Raw genomic sequence first — 20282 nt, forward strand, 5'->3', positions numbered from 1 at the left:
ACATGCTACTTAGGGACATGGTTTAGTGGTGGACTTGGCAGTGCTGGAATAATAGTTGTATTTGATGATCTTATTAGTCTTTTCTTCTTAAGTGATTCTGAGCTCTTGTAGGGAAGTAGACAGTATGATTCTTTTTATACAGGAGCACTGTCTGCATTCTTTTTTTCTTGTTTGTATGATGCGTATAGTATCAAGTAAACTTCAGTGTCAACAAGTTCTACAACAGTTTAGCCTGCATACTTGTAAAATACAATTTTATCTTTAAGTAATACAAGTTTTGTAGATCTGCACCTAGAACCTGGCTACTGGAGACAGCTCTGGTCACATGAAAAGTCCTGAAATAAAGAGCTTGAACTCACTTACTTGTGTGTCAACTCTCAAGCTGTCTAACCATACTACAAAACATTCTTAGTATTCTTACCTAAAGTATCTTAATAGTAATATTTAAGAAGGCTCCTACTAGCATCTATGCAATTGAAACAATGTGGATTATCTCTATTTTGGGTCAGCAATTAAATGTTATTCTTCTGTCTTGTGGAAGAAAAGTTCTTTTGCTTTTTCTTTGATAACTAGTATAATGTGCTACATTACAAAACAAAAGTAATTAATTAACAATTCATGAAAGTAGTTGACTCCAATTAATATGCCATTGACCCAAGCATCACTGTTCTGCATTTAAAGACCAGGACCATAATATTTATTATGAGGTCAGACATATTGATATAGCATTAAAATGAGTCACATTTACTATACTGCATAGCAATTATGTTAATACAAAAAATATCAATGTTACATAGATTTTAAGTGGGAAAAAAGTTATGTGATCCAGAATTTGTTATTTGACAATTTTGATAGAATGTGGATGAAATTTTTTATGGGCTTTGCTGCACAAATGTTAAAGCACAATGGTCTACTTACCTGGAGTAATGAATTCTGTAGGCAGCAGTTTCCTTTTTCTACTCTTCAAATTATTACCACATTTATTTTTACATGAAGTTTGGGGAACTTCATCCTTCTCATCCATTAGGCTATATTGCTATAAGCTGTACACTTCCAAAAGAATAATGGGATTTCCCAGGACTTTTTTTCTGTTGTGTTTGTTCATAATGAAAATCTTACATTCCTTCCTTCTTTCTTCATGGCCCTTTTGTTCTACATGTATTTAGTGTCTGTTGTTCCATTGAATAGGCTGTTTTTTTTAGTGTAAGAGGATGTGGGAGAAGAGACAAATATATCTGGCCTGTCTATTTGCAATCAACAAATCTGTATTGGGACATGGATACGTTTCACATTTAGCATAAGTTTAACATTTAGATTTAAGGCCAAAATAGAGCTAAAACATTAATTAACTGTTTCTTAACAATACTAATTTTTTCTTTTGATAATTCTATTGCTTTGGACTGTATCACTGTATTGCAGTTATCCTGCTGAAAAGAAGCCTTACCCTCATTTAATCTGAGAAAAACTGTGAGCATAGATCCTGAGTAAAATATAATAAAATTGGAATACCATTGAGAAGTTTGGTTTAATTTTGAGTGTTTCTAGGTATATGGTATTTTGAGTGTTTCTAGGTTAAAATGGTATATGAAAGTGTATAGGCTTGAATTTATTCTGGTTTTAATAAAATAAATATTCTTTAGATTTCAGTTCATAAAAGCAAAAATGCAAACCTGAAAGAAATCAAACTTCCCAATTTCCTGCAAAAAGGTCCTGAGAATGTACATGTACAAGGCAATTCACAGATCTCCCTTAATCATGTGATTAATTCTATCACAGTTTGAGGTAAATGGGGGAGATAATTCCTTAGTACTCATGAAGAGCCAGAGACCACTGGTAAGATCTTCCTAGATGCCACACTGATTCAGATATTCCAGTATTGTTCTAAATCTTGTTCTGCTGCTAATTCTAAATTCAGTGTTCATATCTCTAGTCCTACCTAGTTAAAGATTTTATATCTTCTCACAGGAATTTACACATCAGTTGCTTGAGGAAATGTGAAAGCTATAGCAAGGAGCAGTTGCAAAATTAGTTATTAAATTTGAAATAAATACAATATCTAGGGAAACTAAAATTTCTTGGTGATACTAAGTGGCAATATTTTGTGCCTGCATTTTCTGGAATTAACAAGGCAATGATTGATATTTTTTAGAATATTATAGCAGGGACCAGTCTTGCTGCTGATGTGAATGGGAAGATGCTTCTGACATAGTTTTGTATTCATAGTGAATTGTTTAGGTACCTCAGCAACTGAAATTGCTAACACAGTTTCAGTAACTCCTTTTCAAAACTCACTTTAAGAAATTAACTTATGTTTTTAATGTTATTTATTATTGTTTAAACTTACAATTAGATTTTATTATTTTATTAGCTATTAATCTTATTATTACATGCTATATATTAATAATTATATTTTTATTAAAGGAAACAGTACACACATAATTTATTGTAAATTTCAAAAAAGAGGTGTCCTCACTGAATAAGTAAAAATGCTTGAATTTTTCCACATTGGTTTAAATCAGGTGAATCTATAGAACTTGTTGGTCACTTCAGGGATTATTTCCTTCTCTTGTCTTCAAAATACTGGCTTTGATAAAAATGGGCATGCGATAGGTTGAAGGGTGTTTTTCAACTATATTGATATTCCAAATGCTCCTGCACCTTGCCCAAAGGGCAAATAGGACAACCACTACTAAGCTACATTGCCTTATGGCTGTTAATATTGCAGTTTTTTGTTCTACCAACATGGTATTGGGCTGTCTGCATGCGTGTGCACACTTACACAGAAGAGGAAACCATTTACTACTATGCTGAACTCTGCTACAGTGAAATCTGTTCTTATATAGCAAGCAAATTAGGAAAACTTTCGAGGCAACATCCAAAGCCAATTTCATCCAATGCCAATTTAAAACAGCTTCCTGTTTAATTTATTTGTCATCCTTCAACAAGTAACTGACCCAGTGGGATGCATGAATATAAACAATATGAAGGACACCCACATCATTGTGACCAACCACTCTTTTTGTGTCATGCAGGTTCTAAATATTGATGTTATTTTAATATGCTTGAGCTACAAAATATTGATATAGATTTCTTGAAAAAGCCTGGTTTTTTGGTGAAAGAAGATAAGTTATTGTTACAAAACTCACTGATTTTTGCACATGAATGAGACTCTTCAAGCTGGCAGGGAAATCATCATAACTAAATGATCACTGTGTTTATTTTTTATCATAAAATACAGGCTTTTTCCTTTCTATTTATCAAGTGTGTACTATAATTGAAAACAAAAGTTGCAGGCTTAACACACAATTCCAGCTCTGTCAAGTTTATTTCTCTATGCTTGTAGATGGCAAAAAAACAACCACTGGTATTTTTGCTAGTAATTAAAGAAATCTATTAGGGTGAAAAAGAGCCTACTTGAAGTATAAATCCTAGTATACTATTCCACATAATTGATTACATAACTTTGTTGTACATAGTCCATATAATATTTCTTTTCTTTTAAATACTTAGCTTAGTAAGCTAAAAAAGAGCATAAATTCATACACTTTGCCATAATTATAAACTATTTGACTTGCATTACATACTTATTTTCAAAATAAAATTGTTTTCCTATATTTAAAAATTCTCAATTAAAATAAAAATATTTTTGTATTCTCTGCTCTAAGTAAAGAATGGACAAGAATTTGAGAGAATGTCAATGGGTGCAGAGCCTATTGTGTGTGTATAAATTTCAGCCCAGCTCCAGTTACTGTTTTCATTATACACAGAGATAAGTAGAATAATAGGAATAGAGCTAGTTTTGACTTTCATGGCTTGTTGTTGTGTTATTTTCTTATTTTTCTTACTTGGACTAAATGTGTTTTTGTAAACCAAAACAACCTATTGGAACAGAAATGGAATTCAGCAGAAACTTTTTCTCAAATATATCCACTGTAATGGAATTTATGACAGATTATTTTTTTTAAGCCCAGGGCAGAATTTTCTACCAAAATAACAGAGGCCTTTAAATATTCAGTTGCCTGTTGACCAGGGGTTTGTGTTTTCCTGCTGTCTGTTTAAATAAGAGTATTTAATCTGTGTCAGCCATTTCCCAAATGCGGGAAGCTCAACTTCATAGCTAGTGCCATGAATGGGAGTAGCTTTTCTTGCTTCTCTGTGAGCTATTTGACTGCTAATTAGTCCAGCAGACAGATTACGGAGTTCCACAGCGAGATATTCACCTGATGTGTCAGGAAACCAACTCTGAATTTGTCTAGGTTCCATTGCTACCTGTTACAAAGCCAGTGGTGATTCCCATTCCCTGAAACAGACACTTCCAACTCTCATGTCCAGCTATGTCTAATTTTGAAATGTTTCAATGCTGTTAATGCATTAAATTCCGAGAGCTGCTGTCTTACACACAGTGGGGTTGTTCAAGCACAGAGAGCTTGCAACAACTGCTCTGGATAAGCAATTGCTTAGTGTTAGATCACACATTTTGGACATTTCAAAATAGAGAGCTGAACTTGCACCTGATTTTATAGATGTTAGAGGAATGTTCTAGACCAGACCAATACTGATTGATTTCCATTAACACCTGTGATGGCTATGCTGTTTAGGATTACTTTATGGCTCATTGCAAAGCTATGGCTGTAAGAGACAACTTGCTAGGCTGTCTGCTCATTTTGGTGCTTTTAAGAAATTGCGTGTTATCCATAGATTTATGTGATATATGGATAGTTGCTTTTTACCATATTTTCCAAGATAATTTTGTTGTGTTATTGCATTTAGTCCAGCAATAAGCTAACTGCAATTTTTAACCTGTTTTGAGAAAAAAATAGGAGATAATGAATTTTAAGTTGACAGAAGTATTGTCTGGCTATTCTATGTAATTTCATGTCTTCTTAGGACAAAACTGTTTTTTTATTTACAGGCTTCAACTGTTTTGCCTTAACTGTGATCAGCATTTTTAATAGTGTACTGCTATATAGCAAATATAATACTCAAGTACGGTTCTCTGCAATGCCTTGATCTGAAATAGCATTTTGCTACTTTGCCAGATTCGTCCCAATATCAAAGGTTCAACTCCCTCTTAACATTAAAATACATTTACAGGTCTACTCTTTCCAGCCTTTGCCACACTTGCTCAAGGGAGTTAGAAACACAGATTAAATCTGATGAAGAGTGGTTCCCCAACTCTCATTCTTCAGAGCTTTAGAGTGGGCAACAAACCTTTATGATTTCTTGTAGCACCTCTTCTGAATTTTATTGCTGTGGAAAATAGTATCATGCTCACTGGAATTTGTGAACGTCTTTCCATTGATTTTAGCACACAGCACAAGTGACTCCCAATGAGAAAGCACCTAAAGTTGTGAAACTACATGTGCAGTAGGAAATATTGCTTGAAGAAAAGATGTAAACTGGAGACTGGAAATTTCTGCCCGAAGTTCTATCAACTATTTTCTGAACCACAAAGCAGAGAGCTGTTTATGTTTGTTACTAGTTTTTAATTCCTGTTGGCAGTGACATGCAGACTATGAAATGTGTTAGGCTTGATTTACATAAATCAGAAGGTTGTCAGCATCTTCCTTTTAGATGTCTATTTGCCTTAAAATCCAAATGGATGACCTCACTGTAACACAAATAAATAGTGTTAGTAAATGTTATTATAAATTTCTTCTATTACTGAACATACAGATGGAAATGCAAAGTTAAAATTTGTGATATTCCTTCGTACATACACTGTGCTTTGTTACCAGTCTCCCAGATTTTTAAGACCTTTTTTCATTAAGAAAAAAGTTCTGATGTCTGTATTTCAAAATGCTTAATCATATTCTGTACACATGGTCTTTTGTCTAAAATAAAATTTCTGTATTGCTATACCTCATTGTATCAATACAAATATAAATTTGAGGCCCTCTAGATGTTCATCTTAATGAAACAGAAAAGAAAGGAAATATTTTACTCTCTTAATTCAAGGGTTATTTCTTTGTGTTATCAAGGATCAGGAATGACAATTATATTGCCAGAAACATGAAGGGAAATAAGGAAAATACTGGAATTGGAAAAGTTCTGGATAATTTTGTGACAGCAAAGAACATCTGTTCATATTAGTAGTATACTAGGATTATGCAGTTGATTAGATGCATTGTGAGATACTTTTTATTAAGGTGAGTTGTTTTGTCACAAGGCTTTAACTCCTCATGAGGTGAAGTTACTGATCTCAGTGCAGTATAATGATTTGACTTTCTGTTTTTCTGTACAAATCTTTTAAAAAACATTTTGTCCTGGCAGCCAGGAATCAACTGCATCCTGGGGTGCAGCAGACACAGCATCGCCAGCAGATCAAAGGATGTGATTGTCCTGCTCTGCTCTGCATTAATGTGGAGTCACCCCAAGTCCCATGTACAGTTTGGGACGCCACAGTAAAAAAAGGATATCAAGGTGCTAGAAAGCATCCAAAGCAGGGCTAAGAAGATGCTGAAGGGCCTTCAGAGGAAGGCATACAAGGAGCAGCTGAGGTCACTTTGTCTGTTCAGCCTGGAGGAGAGCAGACTATGGGGAGCTAATACTTCCTCATGAGGGCAAGAGGAGGGGGAGAGCCTGATCTCTTCTCTCTGGCATACAGTGACAGGACCCGAGAGAACAGCATGGAGTTGAGTCAGAGGAAGTTTAGGCTGGGTATTAGGAGAAGATTTTTAACCAAAGAGTGGTCAGGTATTGGAATAGGCTCCCCAGGGCAGTGGTCCCAGCACCAACCATGACAGAGTTCAAGAAGTGTTCGGACAGTGCTCTCAGGCACAGGGTGTGACTCTTGAGGTGTCCTGTGCAGGGCCAGGAGCTGGCCTTTATGATCCTTGTGGGTCCCTTCCAACTCAGCATATTCCATGATTCTTTGGGTTTTTTTGAGATTTCAGAATAAATAGTAAGGTGCACAATTTTGTTTGAAATCTTTAATTCTCTACACCTTAAGATGATTTGCATTGGTCTGTCAGAGGTATGGTTATAAAAATGACAAAATAATTGTTTTTGTTACCACTAGTATATAACATGCAGCAAGTTGAATATCTGTAATTTTCATTACAAAAGCACTGATGTTTCAATGCCTTTCTGTATTTGGATGGGTTGAATGTTGAGCTACAAGTGGATAGATTTCCACGTTCGGGTCTGGTTTTAGTGTTCTTCTCAGTGGATACTGTTATGTGAAATCATCCTGTCACTTTCTAAACAAACTACTTAGCTCTGGAATTTTTAAAGGAAGACATCTTTTCACCCTTTCCAAATTCTACCTCTTCTTGCTTTTAAAATAATGAAAGTACCAAAAAGAATATGCTTGTAATTAAAAGTAATTTTTAAATAAACTCAGAAGATTGTTTCTAGAAATCAAAACATCTTTATGGTCCCATTTCTAAGGAAAGAAAGACAAGTGACTGGGATCCTGTACACTTTACTGTATTCTACATTAATTACCTTCTATTAAAAAATGACAAAGATCTTTTTGAAAGGGAATCTGGCACTCTTTCCCAGAAATGATGGCAGACACCCTACTCTGCTGATTTCTTGACACTTCTAATTACCTGTATTCATTTGAAATCGTTTCCTTTGTAGTGAGTTATTGGCATGATTTTCAGAGAACAAGAGGAAAATGGAAAACATTTTAGCAAGTTAAGAAAAAAAAATCAACAGTATCATTGTTTGCAGCTTTTGTTGAAACTAGCTATGTGAGTCATTTGAGGGACATGAAGGTAAATGAAAGGTTATACTTTGCCCTGCACGTTGTCGCTGGTATTTGTAATGTCAATAACTGTAGAAGGTTGTCAGGAAACTGGAGAGATAAAGGTCAATAGCAATGACAAATATATCATTGTATGTGTTTGAATATGCAATATCAGCCTAATCTCACGGTGGAGGTTTTCACACCCTGGAAATATCAATCAGGTGCTGTATCAGAACTATCCACTGTTTTCCGTGTACCAAGAATTAAATGGGAGGTCAGTAGATTTAAGTTTTAGCATGTTTACACTATTTTTTTTCCAGATTGCTTTCTGTATTTAGTACAGAGAAACGAGTTATTATCTCAAAAATAGATTTGCCTGAAATGAAATACTAACAAAGATTTTTAAAAAAGGTATTATACTTTCCTTAATTTGTTACAGGACATTAAATATTAATTTCTCTATAAAATCTGATATTGCCACAGTTTTCAAAATATTTTTGCAAACAATGTCCTTTTGTTATTATGTGCAAGTCTTTTTTTTTTTTTTTGTATACAAGGACGGGCAACAACATCTCATTTAATGTGCCTCTTACAGGAATAGACCATTATATTTTACAAACTACTGAAATTTCAGAGCTCAGTTAAAAGCAAGTACAGTCTGCATTTAAAAGAATGTGTATAAGGAATAAGCCTTCTGAGAGAATTACAGCTAAACATATCAAAGCACAAGATTCTTAATTGTTACAAATGTGTGTCCTGGTGTAGGAAAACCTAAATTTGACCTATAGGGGAATACCAAATCACAAGTTGTTGCATTATTATGTGACTTTCTGAGATTATGAAAGAACTAAAAATCAAGAGTTGAAGAGCAAGGAAAGAATTTACATCAGCGAGACATGAGCATTGAAAGTAAAAAGAACAATTCACTGAGAATCTTGAGGTAGGAAGGTAGGGAAGGGACACAACAGTGGAAGTATGAGTTTTGAGAATAACAGGAAGGAAGAATTACTGCAGAATGGTCTTGCTTGAGAGGCAATTGGAAGAAATAGTAAAGCATTTAAAAAAGTGGCTGTGGGAAGCTAAGGGAAAAGTGAGTACAAATCATTCACTGCTTAAAGATATGAAGTCATATATAGCGAAAAGAAGCTGAAAATACAGTAAGGCACAAAGGTAGTGTTAAAGAAGGATCCAAGCATCAGCCTTCTGAAATGTCTGAATCTAACTCTTTATAAAAATAAACTGAGTATGAAAATATTTACTAAGCCTGAATTAATGATTTCACTCTTCCCCTGAAAATGAATTCCTTTTACAAAATGCTAGTACTTTGTACTGATAAGTTATCACTTCTGTAGTGTCCCTAAAATTCTGAGACCTTCAACACAAAACTATAAAAACTTCAGTCATTTGCTATTGACTGACTTGTAGTTTTAGACTTTATTCCATTTATTGTGGTTTACATATTTAGTGACTAATTTAAGTACCATCAGTGACTTCTGAGAACATTTTGCCTTTTAGGATTTGGGTTTTAATTTAGTAAAAAATGTGTTTAATTACAGTTTGAGAATACATCCTAAGTGTGCTATTCTGCAAATCATTAAAGAGTATTTTTGTTGTGTTATGCAACAGTTCAGCGAGTTTGAGGAAGTGCTTGAAGAAGTACACTGTTAGCTGAAGTGTTTTGCCTGGGTCATTTTCTAGAGGTCCTTTTGACCTCCAAATACTTCTTTTTCCTGAGAGTAAACATCTTAGCTGAGTTTCCAAGGACATAATAATGACTCTTATTGCTTTCATACAAGTGAATACATCCCTGCCTAATTTTAAATCATCTGTCACCCAGGGAGTTCAAAACATTTTTTCAAAAACAAAACATCCCATCTCACAAGAAACATTACAAAAATATAATAGATTAAGGCAGTATCATGTTTTTCAGTCATGTGGTTTGTGTATTTACCTTGAGGGTTGCTTCATGAAACCAGGTATTGAAGTGCTATACCAATTAAAATTTCTTTTACAGTGCTGCCTGAGAAGTAGGCTTGTAGTTCTGGACTGTCCCTTGTCTAGGCTGTTGACCTATGCATTTTAGTGTGTGTTGAAGTTTTTGTCTTCTCTGTGCATATGGTGTCTGATACAAATTCTTAGACATTAAGAGTTAATTTAGATGATTCTTTCTCTCCTCACTTCCTCTCTCCCTTCTGCCTTCCCTGTCTCCTCCCCTCCTTTCTCTCCTAGCAAATGCTCTCCCTTTCATCTTCTCCTCCTCCATCTCTGCAACTCCCACACCATGTTCACGCTCTCTCTCACCCTCTCCTTGCTGTGTTACAATACAAGAGTTGTCTTCTCAGCACAGGGCGTTTGTCTACCTGTCCTATGTATTTGTTCCACATACATTGCTTCGTTAGACTTCCTCACTCTCTCTTACCCACGCATAAAGACGTGTTAGCTACGTTTTCCATTTGAAAACAGTCCCATCCCTTATTATAGAATAACACTTCTTAGATTTATTATTGTCAAACAAATGCTTAATTATATTATTGTCTGAGGTCTGTTATGTGCTCAAGCTCATGACGCTGCTGTGAGATGACTACAGTTATAAGGCTGTGAGGAGACAATTGCATTGCTCTTTTAAATCTGTGTTTTAGCACTCTGGAATGGGGATATCTTTCAACAATTGCAACCTTTTTGTGTGTTTTTGCAATTAAGGAAAACAAAAACAATTCACAATATTTTCCACAGCTAGTGGATAATCTCCCATGTATTGTGAAATGCATGTCTGAGGATTAGATTCTCCCAACACCTAGATAATTTCTAGGTTGAAATGCTCTACTTTGGAAATGAAAGATTTTTAAGTATTTCTGAAATAGACATTTACTTTCTGTACTCATGTGAGCTGGAGGAACTATAAGCCCAGCAGATTTCTCTGACATTATTACCTTCAAATGTTTTTACACAAGCTGTGAAAGTTCTGTAGCTACAAGTATCTGAACCAAACTTTCTAATCTGTGGGATATAATTTGGAGTCTATGGCTGATCTAAATGAAGAAAAACAATGTATAATTTCTCTCTTGATACCGTTTTTTCCCTGGACAGGTAATGCTGTACTTTGCTTTACTTTGCAGGGATTCAGCATATGAAGACTGGAATGTATTACAAGCTTTTGAAGAACATGGCTTTGCTCTTGAGTGAAGGGCGTGTGCCCGTACATAGGCCATAACTGCAGATTTTTCCTAACCTTTTTCTAAAGTCCTCAAATTCTAGACATGTATTTCTACTGCTTCACAAATCTCACAATATCATACATTATCTAATATTTTTTTTTCCAGGTAAACTACCAATATTACAAAGGTCAGTTTGTATTAATTAATGTGCAATGGTGAATACCTTTTGGAGTTTAAGAACATCACAGTACTGTAAAAGTGCTGCAAATAAATTCTTTCACACGTGAATTTATTCTTGTTAAAAGGAAAGTGCTGCATATTTTAAAATACATGGATATAAATATAAAAGACCTAAAAATAGACTCATGCAAGTGTCTCCTAGTTTCTGCGTTCCTATTTAATGCAGAATTTTAAAACCCTCACATGTGAAATGATTTTTATTTAGAAATGCCTATTTGTGATTTCTTTTTTGACAAAGAAAGGCCTTTTGTTCTGGTTTCTTCAGTAGAACCTCATTTTGTGACTTTCTACTGTCCCCTAGTGGCATTTTAATCTTTGTAACTATTGTGGTATTGCCATTCTGCATTGCTTCTGTGCTTTTCTGTTTCCTTGAGACTATCATTAACAAACATTTAAAATACTATTAAACAACCCATCAACTGACTGTGGAAGCAATAACATTGCTCTTTAGCCCAACCGGTCCTTTCAGATATTTAAAAATGATATAAACAAAGCCAGCAACCATATGCTATCTATATAATGCATTACTTTGTTACAGTAAACATTTCAGTTTTGCAGAATGTTAACACAAACCTGATGAAAGAAAAATGTTATTAGTTGTGACGAGCCTATACATACCCTACAGTAGCTAAAATGTAATTTGTGAGAGGTAGAGAATTGTTGTCAGTAGTCTTAGCATGAGCATGCATTCTAGCTATTCTTTTTATTTTCTTCCTTTTAAACTCACACTGCATTTCCATTAGATTGTTAGCAAATTTAATATACACCACAGCGTCACTTTTACATAAAATATTAATATATTACTGAGAAGTACCACATTAGTAACTATCTCAACTGATAGCTATTGAAAATGGACTTCTTAAGTTTTCTGTATGTTCTGTTTAGATATACACGTTTATTCTTAAATGCATAGTTGCCTTTTCTTTCTTGTGGGTGTATTTCTGTACATTTTCTTTCTCCACAGTGAGAGTCACATACATTTTCTCAATATAACCTCATTCTTGATTTGAGTATGCTTGGTTTTTGGTTTTTTAAAAAATTTATTTTGTATGCAACCAGAAGCAAACTACTACAGTCCCTGCTGTTATGAGCTTCAGTGATTAGTTCTCCCATGCTGATAATAGATTTTATTTTATACTAAATATAAGAATATTTCTTTATCTGAATTTATATGTGTACATATTTGTAGAAAAAGCCTGGAGAGTATAGACAGTTATATGTAATTTTTTACAGATAAGTCATATTTAACTTAAGAATTAAGATCTTCCCCAGATTTGGAAAATCTGAACAAGTTAATTGATGATTCATTTAGTGTAACCAATTACATTTTGAATGAAAGTGCGAAAACCTACTTTGATATTTTCAAAAATTGTAGATGCACACACACAGGCACATACATTCAAAATTAAAAGAATGAGAACCTCTTTAAGCTGTTGGATTTTGGGGGGTTTTATAGCCTTCTATAAGATTAACAAAATCGAGGTCAGTACAAGAAATGCCTGTTTAATATCTGCCATACCATTTTTAGTTGATAGCTATAAAAAATGACAGCACTGCAAGTACAAGGTATTGTGAAATTTGGCCCATTAACTCGGCATTTTAGGAATCAAAGAGATATATATTGCATTAATGACTTCTTGGCACTGTCTACTAGAGTATTATGGTTGTAATAACTACCGCACTAAAACTGCTTTTTTACACTTTTATCTTGAACTGGAGTAAAGGCAGAAACCCTTCACCCATCATATTTTCTTAAAATGGTTCATTGTATGCTATATGCCTTGGTTTAAAAATAAGAAGGAATGACAATTTTTACAATTTATATTCTTGAAAAGACTAGAAGGATTTGTGCTAGTTTTTGAGCCTTTTCTGTCTTCAGTAGTCATAGTGCAATTCTGTGTAGATCTGTTTATTCATCCTTAGGTTTAATTAAGATATCCCAAAACAAAGCCCTGGAGTGCTGTCGCTTTGGGCACAAACACAGAAAATGCAACCAATGTTAACATTCTGCTTAGTATCATTTTTCAGATGTAGAAAAAAGAGATTTTAAAGGTCTCAGATTATACAAGAAGGCTTAAAACACGTTCCCCTTTATTTGTACTTTTTCAAATGATGTGGTAGAGCTTTCCATATTCCCTCCTTGATTTTATTTTTTTCAAGCATTAATATCTTAAATTGAAGTGTAAAACTTACAGCTTCTGTTTTCGCAAAGTTTTGTGTTCATTTTTTACAAAAATCCTTCAGTAAGCAGATTTATATTAAGATATAGCTGCTGTTTGTAGGAAACACTGGAACTGCTTTGACAGGCTAAAACCAATTATAAATTTTTCTTTGAGATGTGTGGCTTTGCTTTAGCAAAACACAGCTTGTTCACAACCTTTGTTTAAAAGATGAAATTATCTATATCCATGTTACTTGGAGTTTGTATGTTTATGGATCTAAAAAATCCCCTGAAAAAGGTTTTGCCTAATTATTACTAAGATACTACAGAAGATTAAAAATAGCTGTCTTCACTGTATTGCATGAGAACAGTATAAGACTATCAGTGGCCTACTTCCCCAAAATTAGTTTTCTCCATAACATCTAATAAAGCTAAGCAGTCTCTCATTTTACAACTTAGGAGACTATCTAAACAGAATGAACAGATTTATAGGGTTATTTTTAGTATGTGTCACTTGCATTACAGTTTACTTTTGCTTTTGAAGCTTATTTGACATTCTTGGTAAAAATATATAGCCAGATATCTCATTAAAGTCCTTAATAAAATACAGTCTCAATAGGGTTGTTACCTCTCTCCCAAAAAATGGTGGAAAACTGCCCAAATCCATGTATATGTGCATCATATTGCTTGGATTTTATGTTAATTTTTTTATTAGTATTTAGAAAACAAATTGAAACACCTGCAGATGAAAATGTAAAGAATCTTTATATAAATAATTTCTCAGTTCACAGCCAGGTTAAGTAGCTAAGCATGTTGTCGCTGTGCAGTATTTCAGAGATCAACAGGTAAAAGTTTACATGTCTAAAATGATAATTTTTATTTTCTTTCATCACTCTATGAAGCATTTGTTTATGATGGTGAAATGGATATTAAGTTCTTGAAATGTATAATGTTGTGTTTTCTGAAAACCATTTTTTCTGTGAATTAGATATATATAAAAAGTCATATATTCTGAGTATCTTTTCTGAAAATACACTGCTGTGTTCTATGATGAAATACAGTTATAGACATATATGTTAAATCCAGCTGGGGAAACGTGCCTCTGTGTGCATGTTAAACACACCATAGCTTTTGCATATATTTTTAATGAATCATATTTATATGAATTGCAAAATATTGAAGAGATAAAACTGAACCCATATTTAAGTGTTTTATGTGTTCTTTCATATTTATGGAAATATTTTGATGATGTTAAACTGTAAAGGAAACCTAAACTGACACTGCCTTCTGGACCTGTCCTATTAATCAGGTTAGTGTAAAACTGTCGAATAAGGAAATGCCTTAACCAGAGATACCACTCAGCCTTAGAATTCAAGTAGATTTTGAATTTCAAGATATGATCAACAAACAGGAATTTTAGATAGCTAGACAATTTTGATAAGATTACATTTTGGAATAAGATTTTTTGAAATTGATAAAGTACCTTTGTAAGGTGAATTGTGAGAAAATTGTTTCCTTACACACTGACATCATTTCACATGCACACATATGCACAAAATTCTATAGGCTTTTATAAATAAGTTTGCTGTAACTATTTTTAAATGTTAATAGCCAATATGAAGCAAACAAATAATTTCTATAAATGTATCTCTTGACAGATTGCTTTCTACAAGGCTGGCATGGAATTGAAAGAATAAAATGATACAGGCTAACAGGTTAATATTAATCATATCTATGGTGAAGGGGAAATTGAGATAGCTTGGAAGGGTTAAAAGTGGGCTGGTTTCTTTCCAGATGTATCTTAAGGAGGTTTTTGTTGTATCTGCCTGAATATTAAGTCAGCAAAATAAAAGTAGCAAATGGTTACTGTAGTCTGCCAGCAAATTGCGTATGAAACAAAGAATTACTAGGTTCATACTAGCTGATAAAGAATTATTGCACAGACAAAGCCATTTAAAATTTGCAGCTCCAACCAGACAATTTTTTATGTTTTACAAAGAAGTACAATTACATTTTGAATGACCTTATGCCACAATGATGATATAAAGAACAGATTTGTCTCTGCTTCTGGGTCTAGCTTGTATATCCCATATTCATCAGTACATTTCAGTTGGTGTAGCTGAGATTGTCTATCTTTGTCAATTTTAAGATATGAATTAAACTCAAATGTCTTTCAAATGTGATACTGTACTTACTCTGTTCAAATAATAGAAATAATTTATTGCAGTAATCTGGATTTATGTCTTGGTTAGTTAGAGTAAATATATGGCCTCTATGGGATTCCCTTTTGGCCCTTAAATTCCACAGTGCTTTAAAATGTATTTGTGAGTTAGGGAAAGTTTAGTATGTTTTGCAAAAAAAAACCCAAAACCAACAAACCTTTAAAATTTATCCTAGTGAGAAATTAAACTCAAAAATAATGTTGACAAGCTACACAAGTTATTTCAAATATCCCTTGCAATTTTAAGTACAGTAGTTAAGATCAGCTGATAAGACATTTGAAAGCTAAAAGGCTGAAAATCTATGTTCATTATATTATATATTTATTATTATAATCAGAATATTAAAGGCATTTGAAAAGTTTTCTCTATCCAGTACATCATTTATTATTCAGTTTTGAACTACAGTTTTCTCTTTATATTTGTGATATTAAAATATTTTTTCAATCCGTATTGTGTAATTTTTATGTTCTCCTTCCTGGAATGTTCAAGATAAACCTACACCTATTCATCTGCCCATAATAATGAACCAGTACAAAACTGGAGATATTAAAGAAAATTATCACATTAATTGAACACAAACTTGTATTTTATTGCAATGGGAAATATAACATGTTCTACACTTTTTAGGGGAATCTGGTTATGGCTTTTTCACTTACAAAATCTGATGCATGTAAAAATGTTAACTCTCACTAAATCAGTCATTGCTTTTTGCAGATAAACTTTTTTAACAAAATGTATAATGAGAGAAAAGTGATGAGAGAATACCCCTTTTTAGGGGAAATCTAGGCTGTTATGCCTATCAAAATTGTAGCGGCCTTTTTTTTGTGGTTTTGTACATTCGGTGAGTAAAATTCATGAAACAATTGAAAGGAGTATCTGTATATATAATCATAATTAACCTTAGTTTCTAAGGTGGTGAGGGAGTCGCAAACAGTGCTTTTAAATTGCTCGGTGGGTCTTTTAACTGTTTTGAACCACATACCTTCTGTTACGCATTATGTATAAATATATCTTCTGAAACAATAAATATGTACTTTGAAAAGTCTTGGTCTTATTTTTCTTTAACTTAGTGGGATAAGTTGTACCTTTGATCCTGTTAGTTCAAGCTAGGATAAAGATATTGTTTCATTTTAGTAGTCTTCCACTACCTGTTAGTACCTGTAACATCAGTACTGTATCTACCACACCACTTGAAGAGTTTAAGCACAAGGTGATCCCCTAAATAAGCACATATTAAATGAAAATGCATTTTTAATTTATTGTGCATTTATGTATCTAGGTATACTTTTAATTAAACACTACCAGAAATAAGCAAATAATAGAAGTTAGCAGAGAAGCAGTTGATCTAAATCATGACAGTAGCTCATTTATCTTTGTCCTAACAAGACAATAGGAAATGACACTAAGCCGTTGTTTTCTATGCATTAAGATTTCCTTCTTAAACAAATGCAATTGAGGCAGTTTGTTTTTCAGCGACAGCCCAGCACGCAATGCCAGTGGCCAGAGTTTTGTCTTGTCTTCATCCAGGGAAGGATTAATCTTTGTGATGGTGCAAACAAAATGTATGTCTGAGGTCAAAGTGCGGGTTGCCTTTTGGGATCTGCATTACATTAATGTCATTTTTGGGTTCCTGACGTTAATCAAAACCAACACCATAAAGCGTCACTTAGCTAATTTGTGTATTATTGTCAATGTTACCATTAATTATGCGTTTGTGAGGAAAAAGAGGATTAATGAGATGTCACAGGTAATTTACAATGATCAGGCTCCCCAGGACATTAAGAAAACACTAGCTGTGTACGATTACCATTCAAACATAATAGTACTCATGCAGGAAAGCTTTCGTTAAGTCTCTGAATCAAGTTTTTCTACTGGTATGAAATGTATTTTATATTATCTGTAGAAGGTTTATTTTAATGCAAAAACAGTGTTGCAGTTTGGGTTTCTTTACTGATCTCTCTATTGAAGACATTAATAGAAATCTGGTGCTATGTTTTGAATGGACAATCCTTGAAAAAATCTGCTTTGTTGTATTAAATTGTTGTGAGATACTCTTTTCACTGGGAAATTTCTACAGGCAACATTAATAAGCACAAAATCTCATTAAAAGTGCAAGATTATCAAGTGATAATGCCATCATTAATGCAGTTACTATAATGTGATGCTTTGTATATATTACAGAAGCAAAAGAACCCAGTATGTTTATGTACTTACAGGATATGTATCAAGTACCACTTGTAGGTGATAAAGTCAATCTTCAAATGAGATGAGCTTGTCTGTTCGTTAACTAATGATCCTATTTATTCTATTAATACTGCTGGTTTTTAAACTGTATTACTGATTTATTAATGCATTTTAATACAGATTTTATAGAAAAGTTGCTTATTGGACAATAGGTCAAACTTTGATCCCAATTAACAGTAGTTCCAGAAGACAAGGGATTAATTTTACTTAATTTCATAATTGTCCATGTAGGGCTCATTTCTGGTAGAAAACTGAATCTGTATTGATTTCAATTAACTTACTGAACTTGAATCTTCTTGAACAAGGTTTTCTAATACATCCAATATTGCTGTCTGTTTCTGACAATGATTCCTTTATTACTTTTGTTGTGGTTTTGCCCCAGCTGGCAACCAAGCCCCACACGGGCGTGTCCTCACTCCCCCACTGGCAGGACTGGGGAGAGAATCAGAAGGGTGAAAGCTAGAAAACTTGTGGATTGAGATGAAGACAGTTTAATAGGGAATGCAAAAACCGTGCACACATAAGCAAAGAAAACCCAAGAATTAATTCAGTGCTTCCCATGGGCACGCAGATGTTGAGCCATCTCCAGGAGAGCAGGCACCCATGACACATAATGATTACTTGGGAAGACAAGCACCATCACTCCAAATATTCCCCCTTTCCTCCTACTTCCTCTCACTTTATATACTGAGCATAATGTCATGTGGTCTGGAATATCCCTGTGGTCACTTGGGGTCACCTGTCCCAGCTGTGTCTCCTCCCAGCCTCCAACCCACCCCCAGTCTCCTCACCAGCCTGGCAGTACGAGAAGCAGAAAAGGCCTTGGCTCTGGTAAGTCCTGCTCAGCAGTAATAAAACATCTCTATATATCAACCCCTTGTTCAGAAAAGCTCTGTACTAGATACTGTAAAGAAAGTTAACCCTACCCCAGTCAAAAACAGCACAACTTTGAATTTGTGTAGAAAAAGGAAAATCTGAGAAGAAAACTGTTTAAAAGAAAATGCAAGTTTTTTTGTATCTCTCAATGAATCCCTCATTATTTCTCTCAAAATTACCCTGGAATATGGAGGAGAGTTGTCAATGGTAATTCCAATCAGAAATTATTCTTAGGTATAAATAATTTAATTTGATTATTTTTCTCCACTTCCCTATGATCTCACAGATTGTTTTATACAGGGTCTTAATATCTAATGTCTTCCCTTCAGTTAACCTAGCACTGCCCTCTTATCATAAATTTTATCAGATTGCCTTATGAGCAAATATAGCACTTAGAAGATTAACTGCAATATAATAAATCCCTTTTCAAGCATATTTATGGAGAGTCAGAAGCTGATGCTGTGAAAACTCGTTCAAATTTTTATCCTTCTGTAATTTCAAACTGTGATGAGTTTAAGAGTCTTCTCATTGTCTTAAAATCCTCGTGAAAAGAACTATTCTTACTTTAATACTCAACTGACTCTGCTTCTCTGTTGAATCTGCCAGGAGGAAGGGGTTTTTTTAAAGGTGTGTAAGGAATTTCTATTAATACTGTGCTATATCCTACTCAGGGACTCAGGAATAATTAGGACCCCATAGGCTGAAGGACTGCTCATATAAAACACTATTTCCAGCCTGAAGACCCAAGTAGCTTCAGTCTGCTACTGCCAAGCAGGAGCCATAAACAACAGTGGGCAAGGATGAGATCTGGAGCTCACAGACTGACACATGAAGAAAATTAAATCAATTCTGCATTTTTCTAGGTACACATTTATGAGTATGGACTGGTTTCTAAATAGAACCCTATTCAGGAAAAAAGGACATTTTTATTTTGCTTTCCCATCCAGGGCATTAATTTTATATAGAAGCAGAGCGTGTTACCTGCGCCTCCTGTTAACTATTTGGCACAGTATATTAGATACGCTAAACAGTTTGAAATAGAATTCAGAAGTTGTTAAACACTATTTTAAAATAATTGGCATGATATTATATGAAAGCTAGAACAAAGATATAGAGTGATTAAACAAGACTTTAATGTTAACAGCTAGATTTGGAAGCATTTATGTATAAACTGCATAAAAGCTTGTAGTTGGATATGCAAGATATCATGTAAAACTGTCACTTCTTCATGCAATTATTGATGATCAAGATACTAAGAAGTGCAAGCCTGAGAATATAGCTCTGCTGAATATTAGAACTGGGCAAGAATATTGTAATGAATGATAGATCTGCTGGGAATTGCCAAAAAGTTGCTTCTGGTATTATCAAGACTACTCAGTTAACAGAATTTTAATTTTTAATGTTATTTTTTGAGGAGCGTTTACCCTTTTCCTTTTAGCAACTGAGGCTAAATAGATGCTGTCAACTGAAATGTGGAACTTGGAGATTTCATCCTATTTTAAGGAATTTCAGCTCACCTCTCAGGAAGACACCAGAATTTGCTAGGTAGATATAACTGTATGCAAGTCTTCCTATGAATTTGTAAAACTGCAACAAAAACTCAAGGGATGTTAGCATGCTCTATGAGAAAGAAAGGAGCATTTAAATGTATGCTATGAGTGAGGTCTCAGATACTTCTCATTTTTACC

General features: G+C 34.0%; 1 protein-coding gene across 1 annotated transcript in view; it reads left to right on the forward strand.

Annotated features, from left to right (window-relative positions):
- The window catches only part of LOC131585035 (outer dense fiber protein 3-like), a 103159-nt gene that overhangs the window by 14949 nt on the left and 67928 nt on the right, over positions 1-20282 (forward strand). The window lies entirely within an intron of this gene.

The sequence above is a fragment of the Poecile atricapillus genome, chromosome 1, assembly GCF_030490865.1.
Source record: "Poecile atricapillus isolate bPoeAtr1 chromosome 1, bPoeAtr1.hap1, whole genome shotgun sequence".
Taxonomy (NCBI): Eukaryota; Metazoa; Chordata; class Aves; order Passeriformes; family Paridae; genus Poecile; species Poecile atricapillus.